The sequence below is a fragment of the Nomascus leucogenys genome, chromosome X, assembly GCF_006542625.1.
Source record: "Nomascus leucogenys isolate Asia chromosome X, Asia_NLE_v1, whole genome shotgun sequence".
Classification (NCBI taxonomy): Eukaryota; Metazoa; Chordata; class Mammalia; order Primates; family Hylobatidae; genus Nomascus; species Nomascus leucogenys.
Genome location: NC_044406.1, coordinates 34,668,200 through 34,674,897, shown reverse-complemented (window position 1 = coordinate 34,674,897; position 6,698 = coordinate 34,668,200).

The window sequence follows — 6,698 nt, the reverse complement described above, 5'->3', positions numbered from 1 at the left end:
TATATAAAATCAATATATTGATTATGGATATTTTATATTAAAATTCAGTACTATGCACAGTAATTATAAAGACAGTCAGCATAATATAGCAACTAAGTAGACAGTTATAATAGAAGATGTTAACACTCTTAATCCAAAGCTAAAATTACTATTCTGAAAAGTTTTCCTGTAAAAAAAGCAAATTTTATGTTATATACTATACAGGAATACCATGTACTTGGGAGATTGAATCAGAAGGGCTAATATTGAGATATATTTTAGTAAAAATTATTTAATTTTTCAAAATAAGAAAAAAGAGGGGAGGTCTGGGCTCTGTTCAGCAAAGCAGCTGTGGCCAGACTGCTTCTCTAGATTCTTCCTCACTGGGCAGCACATCTCCCAAGGAAAGGTAACAGCCCCAGTCTGGGGCTTACAGACAAACCCCCCTTCTTCCTGGGACAGAACACCTGGGGGAAGGGGCAGCTGTGGGCACCAATTCAGCAGATTTAATCATTCCTCCGTGCCGGCTCTGAAGAGAGCAGCAGATCCTGACAAGCAGGATTTTCCCAGCACAGCAAGCTAGCTCTGTTACGGGACTGACTGCCTCCTCAAGTAGGTCCCTGACCTCTGAGCCTCCTGACTGGGAAAACTTCCCAACAGGGATCAAAAGAAACTATATAGGAGAGCTCTGGCTGGCATCAGGCCAGTGCCCCTCTGGGATGAAACTTCCAGAGGAATGAGCAGGCAGCAATCTTTGCTGTTCTTCAGCCTCCACAGGTGATACTCAAGGGAACAGGGTCTGGACTGGACCTCAAGCAAACTGCAGCAGACCGGCAGAAGAGGAGCCTGACAAGTATAAGGAAAACTAACAAACAAAAACCAATAACATCAATATCAACATCAACAGAAAGGATGCCCACACAATAACCCCATTCAGAGGTCATTGGCATCAAAGATCAAAGGTAGATAAATCCATGAAGATGAGGGAAAACCAGCACAAAAATGCTGAAAATTCCAAAATCCAGAAGGCCTCTTTTCCTCCAAATGATCGCAACTCCTCTCCAGCAAGGGAACAAAACTGGATGGAGAATGAGTTGGATGAATTGACAGAAGTAGGCTTCAGAAAGTGGGTAATAGTAAACTCCTCTGAGCTAAAGGAACATGTTCTAACCCAATGCAAGGAAGATAAGAAACTTGATAAAAGATTGGTATATATGCAAGGATTATAAATCATTATACTATAAAGACACATGCACACAGATGTTTTATTTGCAGCACTATCTACAATAGCAAAGACTTGGAACCAACCCAAATGCCCGTCAATGAACACTGGATAAAGAAAATGTGGCACATGCACACCATGGAATACTATATACATCCATAAAAAAAGAATGAATTCATGTTCTTGCAGGGACATGGATGAAGCTGGAAGCTATCATTCTCAGCAAACTAACACAGGAACGGAAAATCAAACACTGCATGTTCTCACTCATAAGTGGGAGTTGAACAAAGAGAACACATGGACACAGATAGGGGAACATCACACACTGGGGCCTGTTGGGGATGGGGGGGCTACGGGAGGGAGAGCATTAGGACAAATACCTAGTTCGAGTGGTGCTTAAAACCTAGATGATGGGTTGATAGGTGCAGTAATCCACCATGGCACATGTATGCCTATGTAAAAAACCTGCACATTCTGCACATGTATCCCAGAACTTAAACTAAAATAAAAAATAATTGTTAAAAAAGAAGTATATTTCCACTGAATCACCTAACATTTACTCTACCTAAGCCACTATGCTGCACTGTGCAAAAAAGACTCAGATGGATCTGATATTTTTTACACACCAAGCATTTAAATTCTAGTAAAAATAAAAACAAACACACACACAAGACAAAATAAAAAAAAAAAAGCATTTGGGCATTTAGTCAAAAAACAAAGTGATTCACATATAAAAGAAAATCAGATTAGTGCTACGGTTTATAATAGCAATACTTTATATCAGAAAATACTGAAGTAACATTTTTAAGAGACTCAGAAAAATGTACATTATAGATTTTTTATATAACTTAATCTTCAAGTATAAAGATAGTAAACAACTTATTATTAACATGAAAAATATATTTTTTTCTATGAACACCTCTTGAGGAATGTACTAGAGAATGAACTTGACACTTAAATATCTGAGAAGGCATCAGCTTAGTGACTGTTGGTGAACAATATATACATATAGTTATATATATATAATATATTTATAATATATATTTTCCTTTCATTTATTTTGAGTTTATTGGATAACAATTAAAGGACACTAAGCTGAAAATACTTTATTTTTTAAAATCTAACTTCAGGGGTACATGTGCAGGTCTGTTATATGGCTAAACTTGCGTTATGGGGTTTGTTATACAGATTATTTCATCACTTAGGTATTTAGCCTAGTACCCATTAATTATCTTTCCTAATCCTTTCCCACCTCCTACCCTCCACCCTCCAATAGTCCCCAATGTGTTTTGTTGCCCTCTATGTGTCCATGTGTTCTCATAATTTAGCTTCTACCTATAAGTGAGAACATGTAGTATTTGGTTTTCTGTTCCTGTGTTTGTTTAGTAAGGATAACAGCATTTACGTTTATTTCATGCCTTTGCTGTTGGGAATAGCAATGAACATATACGTGCATGTGTCTTTATCATAGAATGTTTTAGATTCCTAACAATAGATTGTTGTTAAATATATGTATGTATATATATATACATATATATGCTACTAATTTTTGTATATGTTAATTAACTTTACTGAATTTGTTTATTAGTAGTAAGAGGTTTTTGATGGCATCTTTAGGGCTTTATAAAGTAAGACCATGTTGTCTCTACAAAAAGATAATTTGATTTGTTTCCAGTATAAATGCCCTGTTTATTTTTTTCTCTTGTCTTATTGCTCTGACCAGGAATTCCAGTATACATTAAGTAAAAGTGGAAAAAGCAGACATTCTTGTCTTGTTTCTATTCTTAGAGAAAAAGGTTTCAATTATTCCTCAGTAACCATTACATTAGCTGTCACTTTGTCATATATGGCCTTTATCATTTTGAGGTATGATTCTCATATTTTCAGTTTGTTGAAGATTTTATATCATAAGGGGATGGTGAATTTTATCAAATGCACTTTTAGCATTTATTAGAATTATTATGTTTTTGGTTTGGTTCTCTTATTGTGTGGCATTTATTGATTTGCATATGTTGAACCATCCTTACATCATTGGGATGAATACCACTTGATCATAGTGAATCATCCTTTTAATGTGGTGTTTGACTTGGTTTGGTAGTATTTTAATTAGGATATTTACATCTATATTCATCAGTGATAGATATTGACCTGTACTTTTGTTTTATTTGTTGTTGCTGTATCTATGCCTAGTTTTAGTATCGGAATAATGGTGGCCTGAGAAAAAGTTTGAAAGTATTCAAACTTTAATTTTTTGGAAAAGTTTCAGTAGAATTGGTGTTAATTCTTCTTTAAACATTTGGTAGAATTCAGCAGTAAAGCAATTATGCCCTGGCATTTCCTTTGATGGGAGCCTTATAATTACAACTTTGATATTGTTACTTATTATTGGTTTGTTGAGGTTTTCTATTTCTTCATGATGTAATTTTGGTAGATTGTAGGTATCCAGGAGTTTACATATTTCTTCTAGTTTTCTAATTTGTTGGTGTGTAGTTTTTAATAATAGTCTGTAATAATCTTGATGTATTTTTGTGGTCTCTATTGTATGTCTCCTTTTTTATTTCTGATTTTATTTATATGGATCTTCTCTCTTTTTCTCTTAGCCCAGTTAAGGTTTGGTCAATTTTATGTTTTTAAGAAACAAACTCTTCATTTTGTCAACATTTTGTACTTTTTTCCTCAATTTTATTTATGCCCAATATTTATTATTATTTTCTTTCTATGAATTGTAGGTTTGTTCTTACTCTGCTTGTTTCTTGAGGTGCATCATTAAGTTGTTAATTTGAAGTATTTCTACATTTTTGGTGTTGGTGTTTACTGCTCTAAACTTTTCTCTTAGTACTGTTTTTGTTGTACCCTGTAGATGTCTGTATGTTTTATTTGCATTTTTATTTGTTTCAGTGAATTTTTAAATTTTTTTCTTATTTTTTTTCTTTTACTCGTTGACCTTTAGGAACATGTTGTTTGATTTCTATATGTTTGTGTAGTTTCCAAAGCTTATTTATTCCTAATTTGATTCCATTGTGGTCAGAAAATATATATAATTTATACTTTTTCATATTTGTTCAACATGTTTTGTGTCCTAACATAAGGTCTACTCTGGAGGATGCTCCATGTGCTGATAAGAATATGTATTCTGCAGCATTTAGGTGAAATATTCTGTAAATCTCAGCAAGGTGTTTTTTCTTGTCTAGAATATAGTTTAACTGTGATTTTTAAAAATTTTCTGTCTAGATTATCTGTCCATTACTGAGAATGAGCTGTTGAAGACATCTACCATTGCTGTACTCTATCTCTTCCTTTAGATATATCAACATTTGCTCTACATACTTGGGTACTCTGGTGTTGAGTGCAAGGCCAATTAATATTGTTATATCTGCTTTCTAAATTTCCCTTTTTATTATTATATAATGACTTTTTATTACTTTTCACAGCCTTTGACTTTTAGTATATTTTATCTGATGCAAATAAAGCTCCTCCTGCTCTTTTTTGGTTTCCATTTGCATGAAATATCTTTCTTGATTCCTTTATTTTCAGTCTATGTATGTCTTTATAGGCGAGTCGGGATTCTTTAGGCAGCATACAGTTGAGTCTTTATTATATCCTTTCAGCCACTTTATGAATTTTATTTATTTATTTATCCAACTTTTAATCTTAAGTTCAAGGGCACATGTGCAGGATGTGAAGGTTTGTTGCATAGTAAACAGATGCCATGGTGGTTTGCCTCACAGATTATCTCATCACCCAAGTATTAAATCCAGCATCCATCAGCTATTTTTCTTGATACTCCCCTCCCCCCACTCTCCATCCTCCGATGGGTCCCAGTGTGTATTTTTTCCCCCTTGTGTTCATGTGTTCTCAACATTCAGCTCTCACTCATAAGTGAGAATATATGATATTTGGTTTTCTGTTTGTGCCTTAGTTTCCTAAGGATAATGGCCTCAAGCTCTATTGGTGTTCCTGCAAAGCACATAAACTCATTTTTTTCTATGGCTGCATAATTTTCCATGGTAACAATCAGTGGTGTTGAGCTTTGTTTTATATGTTTCTTGGCCACGTGAATTTTTTTTGAGACATATCTGTTCATGTCCATTGTTCACTTTTTAATAGGGTTGTTTTATTTATTGTAAATTTAAGTTTCTTATAGATGCTAGATATTAGACATTTGTCAGATGAGTAGATTGCAGAAATTTTCTCCTATTCTGTAGGTCTGCTTACTCTGTTGATAGTTTCTTTTGCTGCACAGAAGCTCTTTAGTTTAATCATATCCCATTTGTCAATGTTTGCTTTTGATGAAATTGCTTTAGATGTCTTTGTCATAAAATCTTTGCCCATGCCTATGTTCTGAATGGTATTGCCTCTGTTTTCTTCTAGGGTTTTTATAGTTTTGGGTTTTATATTTAAATCTTTAATCCATCTTGAGGCAGCTCTTTTATAAGTTTTTTTTATTTTTTTGTTTTGTTTTGTTTTGTTTTGTTTTGACGGAGTCTCACTCTGTCACCCAGGCTGGAGTGCAGTGGCGGGATCTTGGCTCACTGCAAGCTCCACCTCCTGGGTTCACGCCATTCTCCTGCTTCAGCCTCCCAAGTAGCTGGGACTACAGGCACCTGCCACCACGCCTGGCTAATTTTTTCTATTTTTAGTAGAGATGGGGTTTCACCATGATAGCCAGGATGGTCTTGATCTCCTGACCTCATGATCCACCCCCCTTGGCCTCCCAAAGTGTTGGGATTACAGGCGTGAGCCACCGTGCCTGGCCAGTTCTTGTATAAGTTTTAAGTAACAGGTCCTGTTTCAATTTTCTGCATATGGCTATATAGTTTTCCCAGCACCATTTATTAAATAGGGTATCCTTTCCTCATTGCTTGTTTTTATCAGATTTGTTGAAGATCAGATGTTTATAGGTATGCAGACTTAAATCTCAGTTCTCTATTCTGTTCCAGTGGTCTATTTGTTTGTTCTTGTACCAGTGCCATGCTGTTTTGGTTACTGTAGCTGTTTAGTATAGTTTGAAATCAGGTATCAACAAAGTCATGCCTCCAGCTTTGTTCTTTTTGTTTAGAATTGCCTTGGCAATTTAGGCTCTTTTTTTCCCATATAAATTTTAAAATAGGTTTTGCTAATTCTGTGAAGAATGTCGATGGATGTTTACTGGGAATAGCACCAAATCTGTAAATGGGTAGTATGGCCATTGTAACAATATTGCATACTTTTATCCATGAATATGAAATGCTGTCCTATTTGTTTTTGTCATCCCTGATTGCATTCAGCAGTGGTTTGTAGTTCTCCTTGAAGAGATCCTTCACTTCCCTTGTTAGCAGTATTTCTAGGTATTTTATTCTTATTGTGGCAATTGTGAATGGGACTTTATCTTCATTTGGCTCTTAGTTTGCCTGTTGTTGATGTATAGAAATGCTAGTGATTTTTGCATATTGATTTTGAATCCTGAGACTCTGCTGAAGTTGCTTATCAGCTTAAGAAGCTTTTGGGCTGAGACAGT